A 14,367-nucleotide genomic window follows, 5' to 3' on the forward strand; every position below is an offset into this window, starting at 1 on the left:
TTTTTTGTGATACTAGGGATTTAACCCTGGGGTACTCTACTACTGAGCTATACTCCCAGCCCTTTAAAAGTATAAAAAAAATTAATTTTGATACAGGTCTCACTAAGTTGCCCAGGCTAACCTTGAACTTGTAATCCTCTGGCCTTAGCTTCCTGAGTTGCTGGACAAAAGTATGTTTTGTATTAATGTACTAATTAACATATTGCGAACTTCTGAATTTTACTGGCTTACAAATAGGCTTCAAAGAGGTACATTCGAGGCTAGGGTGTTATTTCTATCTGAAAACTCTCAATTGTTCTGTCTAGGAATCCCAAGATGTGATTAATGTATGACTTATATAAAAAGGACTGGTGTCCTTAATGCTTAAAGATTATGTAGGTAGAACAGTGTATACTTTGCCTATAGTCCTCCCCTCATTGATGATATATAGTACCATTTTACTGTTCACAGCTATGAGTTCTCTTGTTAGGATCCCATCTTAAGTCAGTTTGGCTCCTATACTAAAGTACCACAGATTGGATGGCTCATAAACAATTTATCTGTCATAGTTCTAGGGCCTGAATTCTGAGATCAGAGTACCAGCATGATATGATTCTGGTGAGGATTCTCTGCAGAGTTGAAGACTGCTGACTTTTTTAAAAAAATTTGTTCTAGTTGTAGGTGGACACAATAACCTTTATTTTTTATTTTTATGTGGTGCTGAGAATCGAACCCAGTGCCTCATACATGCTAGGCAAGCACTCTACCGCTGAGCCACAAGCCCAGCCCTAGACTGCTGACTTTTTTTTATCTTCACATGGTGGAAAGAGAGAGAACAACCTCTCTGCCTCTCTTTATACAGGCACTAATTAATGGAATTAATTAATTAGTGAATGCACAAAGCCACCAACTTCTTAACCTAATTACCTCCCAAATACCATTGCAGTGGGGATGAGATTTCCACATATGAATCTTCATGGGAGAACACAAACATCCAATAATAGATCCTATTTCTGATTTTGGCCCCTTTTTTTCCTAATGGGGTTAAATGACACATTTTTATTAAATATTAATTTATTTCCCCCCTAAAACTGTTTTATATCACCATCCTTCTGTCTGCTTTGAGCCAAGGGTCAAATATTTCCTAGTCTCTTCTTTCTTAAATTATACCACAAATATGAACAAAAACAATTTGTTTTTGGTTTTTGGTGCTGGGATTGAACCTGGGGCATTGTGTATGCTAAGCACAAAACTCTACAGTGAAGCTACACCCCTAGGCTGGAACAAATTGTTTTTCCAATATACTTTTCTAAAGTACAATAAATACCATAGAATTAAGAAATCACTTCAAATTAAATGAATTATTCAAATTATTGAATGCAGAGACTAAATCAAGATAGATCACTAATGATTTGGATCCTTTAACTAGCTCTGCAATGATTCTCCATCATCTAATGAATATCCAAGCTGTGTGTGTGTGTTTGTGTGTGTGTGATACTGGGGATTGAAACAAGGGACAGTTTATCATTGAGCTACACTCCTAGTTTTTTAAAAAATTATGTTTGAGTCCAGGGTCTTGCTACAGTGGTAAAGTGCTTGTCTAGCATTCTTGAGACCTTGAGTTTCAACTCCTAGTGCTGGAAAAAAAAATCAACAATAAGAAAACATATCACCTGATTGAAAAATGGGCCAAAGACCTTGACAAAGACCTCACCAAAGAAGATACATAGATGACAAATAAGCATGTGGAAAAAAGTCTCCATCCCATGTCATCGGGGAATGCAAACTAAATAATGAGGCACCAATAAACACCTATTAGAATGTTCAAAATTTAAAACACTGACAACACCAAATGCCAATGAAGACGTGGAGCAACAAGTACTCTCATTCATTGCTAGTGGGAATGCAAGATGATACAGGCACTTTGGAAGACAAATTGTTTGTTACAAAACTAAACATATTCTTCCTTCATGATCTAGCAACCACAGTCCTTGGAATTTACCCAAAGCAGCTGAAAATTTAGGTCCACAAGAATTCCCACACAGGGATGTTTATAGCAGCTTTACTCATAATTGTCAAAAGTTGGAGCAACCAAGATGTCCTCATATAAACAAACTATGATGCATCTAGACAATGGAATATTTTTAAGTGCTAAAAACAAATGAGCTATCAAGCCATGCAATGGCATGTAGAGCCCTTACATGTATATTAGTAAAAGAAGGCCATCTGAAAAGGCTAGTACATTCTATGTGATTTCAGCTATGACATTCTGGAAAAGACAAAACAATTGAGATAGTATAAAATCAGTGGTTGTCAGGAATTGAGGGGAAAGAGGGATGACTATGTGGGACACTGAGGACTAAAATACAGGACAACTAAAATACTCTGTGGTACTGCTATGGTGGATACACATGCTTTTGTCCAGACCCATAGAATGTAGAACACCAAAGTGACCCCAAATATACTAGAGACTTTAGGTGACTTAGGTTTATCAGTGCAACTTAGGTTTATCAGTACCATTCAGGTGGGGAGTGCTGGTACTGGAGAAACCTATGCCAGAGTGGGGTCAGGGAGTGTATGGGAAATCTCTATGCCTTCTACTTTCTGATCAGTTTTGCTGTGAACTTAAAACTACTGTTAAAAATAAATAAAGTCTGGGGGCTGGGGTTGTGGTTCAGTGATAGAGTGCGCACCTAGCAAGTGTGAGGCACTGGGTTCAAGCCTCAGCACCATGTGAAAATAAATAAATAAATAAATAAAGATATTGTGTCCATCTACAGCTAAAAATATTTAAAATAAAAAGTCTATTAAAAACAACATGTTACTTTTAAAAAATGTTAAGCTAAATAAAGCCCATGAAACTAAAACTAATGGTTATTTTTCTAGAAAACTTGCCCCTCTCATAGCTTGGGCTCTATTTTGAAGGGATAGCAGCATCTTTTTTTTTTTTACAAAGACTATCTGTAGTTATAAGCAGTGATCAGTGAAATTGAGTGTAGGGATTGTCACGGAAGTATCTGAAGCTAAGAAGCAATTACATGGCGGATAACTCTGAAAGACAACTGCGACAATAATTTTCCTGGGTGTTAGAGGAACCCCAGCTTCCAGGTGGGAAGGTTCAGCTAGAATAATAATAACCAAAGTAATTAAAAATCAGGTCATGCCAGGTACAATGGCACACACCTGTAATTCTCAGCAACTCAGAAGGCTGAGGCAGGAGGACCACAAGTTTGAGGCCAGCCTCAGCAATTCAGCAACTTAATGAGACCCTGTCACAAAAAATAAAAAGGGTCTGGGATGTACTCAGTGGTAGAGTGCCCCTGGGTTTAATCCTGAATACCAAAAGAAAAAAAGAGAGAGAAAGAAAAAAATCAGGTAACTATCCTACTTCTCCCTCCTTTTGTTCCTCCTCCACATTCCACGATCATTTTCTTTTCTTAATATATGGATTCTTGGGCTGGGAATGTGGCTCAAGTGGTAGCACACTCGCCTAGCATGCGTGAGGCACTGGGTTCAATTCTCAGCACCATGTAAAAATAAAATAAAGATATTGTGTCTACCTAAAACTAAAAAATAAATATTAAAATTTTTTTTAAAAAATATATGGATTCTTTATATTTTATTTATATTGGAATAATTTACAATATAAAATTGAGAAGAAAGGGGGCTGGGGATGTGGCTCAAGCGGTAGCGCGCTTGCCTGGCATGCGTACAGCCCGGGTTCGATCCTCAGCACCACATACCAACAAAGATGTTGTGTCCGCCAAGAACTAAAAAATAAATATTAAAAATTCTCTCTCTCTCTCTCTCTCTCTCTCTCTCTCTCTCTCTCTCTCTCTCTCTCCTCTCTCACTCTCTCTTTAAAAAAAAAATTGAGAAGAAAGTTAGTAAATGATTTTTAAAAATAAAAGGTCCTTTGTTCTTTGCTTCACATTTCTTATTTCTGTTCCCCAGAAGGAAATTAATTGAAATGCTTTTGATATTTATGGCCATATTTTTAAATACTATGGTTTCATTATTTTTTATTATTTTTTTTATTTATATATGACAGCGGAATGCATTACAATTCATGTTACACATACAGAGCACAATTTTTCATATCTCTGGTTGTATACAAAGTATATTCACACCAATTTGTGTCTTCATACATGTACTTTGGTTAATAATGCCCATCATATTCCACCATCATTTATTTATAACCCCATGCCCACTCCCTTCCCCTCTCACCCCTCTGCCCTATCTAGAGCTCTCCCTCTCCTCTGTCTATACCTAAAGGACTTAAAAACAGCATACTATAGGGACACAGCCACATCATTGTTTATAGCAGCACAATTCATAATAGGAAAACTGTGGAACCAACCTAGATGCCCGTCAGTAGATGAATGGATAAAAAAAATGTGGCATATATACACAATGGAATATTACTCAGCAATAAAAGAGAATAAAATCATGGCATTTGCAGGTAAATGAATGGTGTTAGAGAAGATAATGCTGCATGAAGTTAGCCAATCCCCCAAACCCAAATGCCAAATGTTTTCTCTGATATAAGGAGGTGAGGGGGAGCATGGGAGGAATAGACAAATCCCATGATCATTTTCATAACTGATAGAACAGTGTTAGGATTATCTCTAAGTGTTCTATGGAAACCTCTCAGCACTTAGCTCTGATGCTGTCCTGTCCTGAGGTTCTGCAGATGGACTGGCTACTCTTGGCTACTACACTGTCCCTCACCCTCTTTTTTCCAGAGCATACTCCACTCATTTTTCTTTCTTCCAGAAATAGTCTCACTGAGTGACTCAGGCTGGCCTCAAACTTGTGATCCTCCAGCCTCACACTCTTGAGTCCCTGAGATTACAGGTATGAGCCACCATGCCTGGCTTCTTATCATTTTAATGGTGTCTCAAGGGGAAGATATAAATAAGCATGGTCAGTCAGCCAACTTGAACCAGAAACATTAATTACACAAACATGTAGTCAATTATACAATCATGTGAAAAACATTTGGAAAAGATAGAAATTTAAAAAAAATCTATAATTATATTAACACAAATCTATATATTCCTTTGTACTTTTATTCATTCATTCATTTTACCACATATTTACAAGATGTCTATTGTGGTCTGAGCTTTCCAGAGAAATAAAGGACTGGGGATGTCATTCATGTGGTAGAGTTGCCTGCCTAACATGTTCAAGGCCCTGAGTTTGATCTCTAGCACCACAAAAAAAAAAAAAAAAAGAAGAAGAAGAAGAAGAAGAACAGGAAGTTTTATAAGGGAGTTATAGTTAGACAGAAATAACCACTAATGGGCTGGGGTTGTGGCTCAGCAGTAGACCGCTAGCCTAGCATGTGCAAGGCACTGGGTTCAATCCTCAGTACCACATAAAAATAAATAAATAAAGGTATAAAAAAAAGAAATTACAACTAATAATACTCTGGTATTTTTATGGAGTCCTAATGTTTTCATGGTTTTAAAAATATAGCCAGGTGCAGGGACACATGCCTGTAATCTCAGTGACTAGGGTGGTTGAGGCAAGAGGATTGCAAGTGTGAAACCAGCCTCAGTGACTTAGCAAGGCCCTAAGGATTTAACAAGACCCTGTCTCAAAATAAAATATATTAAAAAAAAAAAAAAGAGCCGGGCATGTGGCTCAGTGGTTAAGTGACTCTGAGTTCAATCCCTGCTACCAAATAATAATAATAATAGTAATAATGATAAAATATATATGTTGTGATTGTACTATGTAGCCAGTCCTATGTCTTTTTTTTTCTTTTAACTTATAGCAGAGTGGGAATGATGAGGAGGCAAAGTTTATTATAGATTATTGCCCATTGAATACTCCTCACCTGCCAACAAGTCTTCAACCAGGATGCTGATAGAGCCTACTCTTACCAAAATGGGGGAGGATGTGCAGAATAAGCATTACTCTAGGGAGGGAATCAGGCCTTGTGCCATGGTCTCACTACTTCAGTTCCAATACTGCTCAGCCTGCATAGCAGATGACAGAAGAGAGTGACACTATGCATGTTTTCTCCTCTCCTAATTCAATACTTCCTCCCTTATTTTCCAAAGTCCTCTTCTTTTGTCTCTTCCCCTCCCAGAATTCTGATCTCCACAAGTTTGCTTGGATTTCTCCCAATGCCAGCTACCTCTCCCTGAGGAAAAAGTGAAAGCCTGGTCCGTTCAATCTTTTCTTAGGTCTTACAAATTTGATAGCTTCAGGCATCCATTCTAGGTCTCTTTTATTCCTTTATCTGATTTCTGCTTTCGTTGTAGAAATCACATTTTGACATAACTAAACCATACTCCAGTAATTTTTTAAATTCAGAGTTTTTTGTACATTCACAAAATTGTGCAACCATCAACACGATCTAATTTTGGAACATTTTCATCACTCCAGAAAGAAACCACACCTCCATTAGCAGCCACTCCCTATTTTCCCTATGCTCCTGTCGGTCCTCCTTATGGACAATCACTAATCTACTTTCTATTTCTATAGATCTGCCATTCTTGCTGTTTGTATGAGGTATGAGGGGTACGGATAGGGAGAAAGATGAGCTCTGCCTGAGAGGCTTCTATTTCTAACCTCTGCTTATCTGCCATCCCTAAAATTAGAAGTTCAAACTCCTGGTCCCTTTGAAGATTAATTTTTTTCCAAAGATTCCCATCTCATCTCCAAAAGATTATTCACATATAATATCAATAAACACACAAGTGCCTAAATTTGATCTTATTTCATGACTTGGATCTTGTAAAGTAAGACTCTCATCCACATGCACACACATGCCTTGCCCCCAGATTATACTTCAAAACTATCTTGTCTGAATTGACAATGAATAGCACTATGCTTTGGATACTTTCTTCTAATTCCCTAATTCCTAGGTTTTCCAGATCAGGTTGTCTTACTGATGTTAGGGAAACTATCCAAGTTACTAGGTAATGGTGAAAGGTAGGAGGCAATAGAATGAACCATAGGGAATGACCTGAACAAATACCTATCACTATTGTGTACATTAGAAATGAACCTGGGAAGATGAGGAGAGAGGCCCTTTAGTGGATGCTTTTTCCAACCAAAACGTTTTGGCCTCTCCAATGTCCCAACCCCTCAGGAGCGGTGCTTTGTGAGATCTAAGCATCCCATAGCCATCATTGGCTGTGGGGAGAGACATACCAACCAAACACAGCTGAAGAATGAGTTCTCATTGTTCTGGGGACAGCCATTACAGAAAGGACATGATTTCTGGTGTGTCCTCTACCCCCAATCTCAAATTTCCCACCTCTACATAGAACAAACTTATTTCTTAGCTTCCCTCCACCACCTCTCACCTCCCTCGATTGTTGCCCTACCAGGGTTAAAAACACAGAAGAGGGCTGGGGTTATGGCTCAGTGGTAGAGCTCTTGCCTAGCATGTATGAGGCACTGGGTTCAAACATCAGCACCACATAAAAATAAATAAACAAAAACCACAGAAGAATGTAAGAAAAAAAACTTCACATGAATTTAAGAAAAAAAAATCTATAGCTGTTAAGTACCCATGAACACAGAAAGAGTGAAAAGGGATAATATAATCTAGACATCACCACAAACTAAGCCAAGCAGCCAGGCAGGCCCAAAGAATGGCATAGAACCACACAATTCCAAGAAAAGATCTGTGCAGACACTACCTGAGCAGCAAGACCCAGAGAATTGAGAACAATATGCTTCATCTCTAGAGTTCTGGCTACTAAGAAATGACCTACTGTATAGAGATTGACTGACATAGTAACATAGAACATGGAATGCTATGGTGATTATTAAAATATAATCCAAGGTACGAGAAGCTTCTCAAAAAGTAAAATTAGACACCCAGCACAGAAATGGAATTGTGTTGCATTAGCATTTGAAACTGTCCCTCAAAATGAGGGAGTGAAATCACAGAGAATGTTTCAGTATGTTTGCAGCAAAGCAAGCCCTAGGTCCTCCCACATCTTCCTCAGGAGAGAATATACATGCAGTTTACCAAGGGTGGAAAAATATCCTTTCTAGAACAACTTCCCCAACTGAGGGAGACCAATTTAACAATTTCTTTATCTGGTAATCTACATCCATGTTATTTTAATTTTATTTATATATTTTTTGTATTGAACTCCATGAATGCAAAGCGTACACTCTACCACTGAGTTCCTTCCAGACAGACCCATTTTAAATATGAATAAAATCAGTATGATACTGATGCCTGTGTGCACTCTGGGTGGCTTAAAGGTAATGGAGAAGGAAAAGGGGGGAGAAAGAAAAAAGAAAAAGGAGAAAGCAAAAGTATCTTTAAGAGGCTGTGACATCATGGTGCAGGACTGAATTGCTCTAGTCACTTGGGAGTAATTAAAGTTGAAAATTGAAAGCTTCATTGTCTCCCTTTGCCTCTATTGACCTTGCAGAGCCTTGTTTAAAAAAAAAAAAAGAAAGAAAGAAAAAAGAAAAGAAAAGAAAGAAAAAGAAAAAGGTCAAGACAAAATCCACCAGAGTAGTACCAGGCCCAGCCACCAGGAGAAGATGGATAATCATGTCACCATGTCAAGCAGAGGCCTCACCAAATACTCACCTCAAGCCTGATAATGTTCAGCTTCCTGTCTCTTTCCAACAACCATTTGAAAGAACCTGTACCCTCTAAGCACAGTTTTAAGTTGACATTCAAAAATTTTTATCATGAGTTTAAACACTTACTACAGATTTTTAAGTTTCCTGTGAATATTGGTATTTAAAATAAAACTTCAATCAGCCTCTTTTAATTTTTTTTTCTTTTTTTTACAGTCTGATGCATATTTTTGTCCTGATCAATTCTACCCCTCTTTCCTATGGAATTAGTTTAGCCAAGTACCCCTAGCCAGCATTATTATTTGGCCTGTATTTTTCTCATAAAGTTTCAAATCCCCTCAAATATTTGAACAAACACATAATTGAGACTTAATTCTTTACCATGCCATGAGACTGAGGTGATTTTTTTTTCCTGTATATTTTTAAAGACTAATATTACCAATTATCAGCCTGAACCATCAACACAAGTGCCAGTGTGGCTCCTTGTACACCATGGGTATCTGCAGGATACAGCAGCTGCAAAATGCACCCCCAAGGCGTTGAGTGAATGAGTCAATTACATGCAGTTATTTAGCATCATCATTTAAAAACTAGATGGCCAGTGTTGTGTAGCATCCTTTGTGAACAGAAATATCTTGAGCATATATTTTGCAAATGAGAAACATAACACAGCTGTGTATATACATATACTTTTTCTTATAGGGTTGAGGACATAACTCAGTGGTGGTGCAAGACCCTGGGTTGGGTCCCAAGCCCTGAAAAAAGAAAAAAAGCTTATAGTGTAACATTGAAACCACTCTCTGGTTTCAGTGTTACACTATTGAAACTACCACTCTTGGCTCTTTTCATACCTTTTTACTAACTTTGTCTTATTTTTGTGGTACTGGGGACTGAACCCAGAGAAGTTCTATCACTAAGCTACATCTACAGTCCTTCTTCTTATGTTTCATTTTTCAGACAGGTCTCACTAAATTGCCCAGGCTGGCCTTGGACTTAAGATCCTCCTGACTCAGCTTTGTTTCATGGAGGGATGTCTTAGCTGGTATTTCCACATATTTGTTGCAATTCAGTAGAGTGTTAAATTCATCAAAGAGTTTCATCCACACACTTTTTCTTAAGATCCTCCTGACTCAGCTTTCTGAGTAGCTGGGATTACAGGCATGTGCTACTGCAGCCTGAATTTTTTTTTTTTTTACTAAATTTGGAACAAATTCTTTGTCATTGGAAAGATCACAGGAAACCACTAGCAGTAGTTGCTTCTAGGAAGGAAAATTGGATGTCTGGGGATAAGGGAGGGAGGTAAACTTCTATCAGATATCCTCTTGTAGTTATTAAATGTTAAGCCTGTGAAGGCACTGCATTTCAAATTTAAAGTATGATTTAAAAAATTGTATTCAAAGAGAGAGTGGGTTGGTGGCACATGCCTATAAGTTCAGCTACTCAGGAGGCTGGGGCAGAAGGATAGAAAGTTTGAGGCCAGCCTAGATAATTTCCTGAGAACTTATCCCTTTATTTTATACAAAATAAAAAAGAGGGGCTGGGGATGTGGCTCAAGCGGTAGCGAGCTCGCCTGGCATGCATGCGGCCCGGGTTCGATCCTCAGCACCACATACCAACAAAGATGTTGTGTCCGCCGAGAACTAAAAAATAAATATTAAAAATTCTCTCTCTCTCCTCTCTCACTCTCTTTTTAAAAAAAAAAAAAGGAAAAACTGATCTGTAATTAAAAAAAAAAAAAAAAAAAAAAAGATGGGGATGTAGCTCAGTGATAAAGCACCCGGGGATTCAATCTCCAAATACCAAAAAAAAAAAAAAAGAAAGAAAGAAAGAAAGAAAGAAAGAAAGAAAGAAAAGAAAAACAAAGATTCAGAGAATCTCAACTTTTATATTAAAAATTTGAAAAATTAATACAATGAGCACACATAACGATTAGATCTCACCAATTGTTATATTTTATAAACAGCCCATTTGTTTTATCACTATAATTTTATCTGAATTGTCCACAGTCCTGACAGCCCCAGTGCTTTCTGAGATTTTGATCTTGCTTCCCTATAAATTATTATTATAAAATTATTTCTATTAAATATGAAAGTGAATTTACTTATTTCAATGATAGTATATATGGAATTCTGAATCATAACTCCTTTTATCAGCTCCATAGAGCTTTTTAGTTTAAGGTTTTCACAATATTTAGTCTTTACTCCCACGGCTAAGTTTTGTGGGTTCTCCCCTACCCCTTAATCCCATGATTTAATTTTCTTTTAAACCTAAACCTCGGACTTGGAAACCATTCCTTCACATACTTATAATTAATCATTCATCATGCCTGAATGTCTTGGATTTGACTGAACACGCCCAGCTCTTTTAACAATTTCTCATAGGTCTAATTTCACAAGCCTTTAATCAGTTGCTATTCTCTGAACATTCTCCAATTTTTTTTCCTCTTTACATAGCATGGCATGTAAAATGAAATAGTTTGTTCCAACTGAAACCTGCCCAAAGCCAAATAAAGCAAAAATAATTGCTTTCCTCCTTTTTCACACATATGCCTTAATACAATCCTATAAAGTATTGTCTCTTATTTCAACATAGAGAAGACTCATCCAACTTGAAACCAATCATCATCGTTGGATCTCCTTTGGCTTTGTTTCATGGAGGGATGTCTTAGCCGGTATTTCCACATATTTGTTGCAATTCAGTAGAGTGTTAAATTCATCAAAGAGTTTCATCCACACACTTTTTCTTAAAGATTGTCCCATGAACAGTTGGTATAAATGTGAATTTAGTGCTTGGGGTCTTGAGAACTAAGGCTTGAATGATTTAAAGTATATTCATAGTGAAAACTAGAAAGAAGGATTCAGATGGGGAGATTAGAAGATTGCCCAAGACTGTAGAAGAAGCGGCTGCTTTTGTTTTCTTCTGTCAGAATTCCTTGGTTATAAGTAACGGAAACCAGTTTGGGCTAACCTAAACAAGGGGAGAATTTGTTGGAAAAATATGAGAGGATTTCTAGTTGGCTGGAGAACCATGCTTAGAAACTATTAAATAGCAAGAATACTCCAGAAAGTAGGAATCTCAGCCATGATCTAAGGAACAGTGTTATCATCTACTTGTTGGGACTATCCTTGGGTTCCTCTCCAGTCATTCAGAGTTCTAAATTCTGGATGTTGGATATGAGGCAATGTGGAGGATTCTAAGAGTGAAAAGGTATCATCAGTACCCTGCAGAACATTAAAATCTAGGAAGGAAAGAGATACACAAATAATGAAATATTGCCGCAGTCTTGGCTGGGCACAAGATCACGAGCCACCACACACCTTGTAGATTCAAACAGCAATTCTTTATTCCCGAACTCACACCGGCCTCTACACACGTTCTGGGGAAATCCGAGTTCTGCCACACAATTCACGTCCCAAATACTTTCTCAATTCAACGAGAACTCAATGGGAACTCAGGCAGCAGGAACGCCCTATTCCCAGCAGCAATAAACTTAAACCTGGAACTTCCCTAAAACCAGATTGTCTTAAACCGGGAACGCCCTAAACCCAAGGAGTGGGATACACCTGCAGGATACACCTTAAACCTGGATCCACCCTCGTCCTTGAGCAGGGTCACCTTTCTCAAGCACACATGCAAGGTCACAGCGGATTTCCAAGGCAAGTCCATTTAACATGGGGTACGCTGGCAAGGAAATTTCGATGCGTCATTCCTACTTGGCAATGGCCCTCAGCAAAATATAAACCCAAGTGTTAAACATGTAAGAAAAGTAAAACATGCTAAAAACTGAATCCCAGCTGGTCTCCTGATTATAGAGAAATCATTCCAGTAACTCTCATTGTAACTATGGTTGCTGATATAGTGCATTTAGCCTGCCTTTAACAATTTCCCTTTTATCTTCTCGTTCATATTCTTCTCTCAGATTGCATGATATTTTCAGTCTGGGAAATGACAAAATGAAAATCATCAATCCTTAAAGATGCAATAAATGGGCTAGACAAAGTGGTGCACGTCTGTGATCCCAGAAACTCAGGAGGTTGAGGCAGGAGGATTGGAAGTTCGAGGTCAGTCTCAGCAACTTAGCAAGTCCCTGTCTCAAAAAAAAAAAAAAAAAAATATAAAGGGCTGGGGATGTAGTTCAGTGAAAAATGTCCCTGGGCTTTACCCAATCCCCAGCACGCACATGCACGCGCGCACACACACACAAAAAAAAAAAAAAGAAAGAAAAAGAAAAAAAAAGCAATACATGGCTTTAAAAAACACCTTGGGCTGTATAAATGTGCCTTCAGTACTTAAGTTCTAATTTTCTCTTGAAAATTCTTTCAGGCATTTACTCATTTACAGAGGGCTGGAAATGTAGCTTAGTGGTGGAGCACATGCCTAATATGCATGAATCCCTGGGTTCCATCCCCAGCATAAGGAAAAAAAAAAATTGAACGCCTGCCACATTTACAGCATTTTCTTGGATGTCCCCTTGCCCAGAGCTTACAACATCAGTAAAATAGCATTTTGATATGTCACAGTCTGATATGAAGTGATCTCAAATAATTTAACTATCATAAAGTACTACTGTTGGGCTGGGATGTGGCTCAAGCGGTAGCGCGCTCGCCTGGCATGCGTGCGCCCGGGTTCGATCCTCAGCACCACATACAAACAAAGATGTTGTGTCTGCCAAAAACTAAAAAAAAAAAAAAGAATAAATATTAAAAAAAAGTTCTCTCTCTCTCTCCCTCTCTCTCTCTCACTCTATCTTTTAAAAAAAAAAAGTACTACTGTTTTGGATTACTTATCTATGTACATGTAAAGATTCACACAGAGATATTTATGAGGGAAGGGCTAGTCAGGTTTGCCTCATGGCTATAATTACTGATGTGGTCCATCAGGCCTGGCAAAGTAATTTTAGTAAGAGTAAAAAAATATAATGTGGCAGTAGTCAAAAGATAAAAATGACACAACTATCCATTGATGAACAAAAATAATATTGTGTACCTATACAATGGAATATTATTTACCTTTAAAAAGAAGTACAATTCTGATACATGCTGGATGAATCTGGAAAAATTTATGCTAACTGAAATACAAGCCAGGCACAAAAGGCCAAAACTGTGACTTATATGATGTACTTAGATTTGTCAGATTCATAGAAACAGAAAATAGAATGATAGTTACCAAGGGCTGTGTGGAGGGAGAAACAGAGAGTTATGGTTTCATGAGTAATGAACAAGTTCTGGAGATGAATGATGGTTGATGGTTGTACAGCAAGGTGAATGCACTTGATGCCACTGAATTGCGCACATAAAGATGTCTACAGTGGTAAATTTTATGTTATGTACATTTTACCACAATAAAAAAATAATATATATCAGAGACTATCCTCCCTGAGTACCCATTCTTCCTTTCTCTCTTACTAGTGGCTACGGATCTTGCTAAGTTGCCCAGGTTGACCTTGCTAAGTTGCCATTCTCCTACCTCAGCCACCCTAGTCTCTGGGATTCCTTGCATGTGCCACTGCACATGAATAAAATAGAAGGTGATTTTCTAGTTTTAAAAATCTCTATTTACCTTGTCCCAAGATCTCTGCCTAGATAGGTTGCCACTGGGAAATTTGACAAAAAAAAAAAAAATGGAGAGATTTAAAATTACTACTGTTACTCTCTACACAGGAACAATAAAATCGTTTTTCATTCTCATAAAGGTAAAAATATTTTTGAAAGTTCTCCTAATAGCTGTTTAAGAAGTATATTAGCATAGTGAACTTGTGCTGACTATGGAAATGTTCTTCCAATCCAGGAAAGCATCAAAGAAGATTATTACCTTAAA

The 14,367-nt window shown here is 37.8% G+C and overlaps 1 long non-coding RNA gene across 1 annotated transcript in view; it reads left to right on the forward strand.

Annotated features, from left to right (window-relative positions):
- LOC144375399 (uncharacterized) overlaps positions 1-10,262 on the forward strand; it is a 28,474-nt gene extending 18,212 nt beyond the window's left edge. Inside the window, exon 2 of the long non-coding RNA XR_013435154.1 lies at positions 8,394-10,262. This is a non-coding gene — a long non-coding RNA (uncharacterized LOC144375399). The remainder of the gene's footprint in view (positions 1-8,393) is intronic.
- The last annotated feature ends 4,105 nt before the right edge of the window (positions 10,263-14,367 follow it).

Source organism: Ictidomys tridecemlineatus, chromosome 2, assembly GCF_052094955.1.
Source record: "Ictidomys tridecemlineatus isolate mIctTri1 chromosome 2, mIctTri1.hap1, whole genome shotgun sequence".
NCBI lineage: Eukaryota > Metazoa > Chordata > Mammalia > Rodentia > Sciuridae > Ictidomys > Ictidomys tridecemlineatus.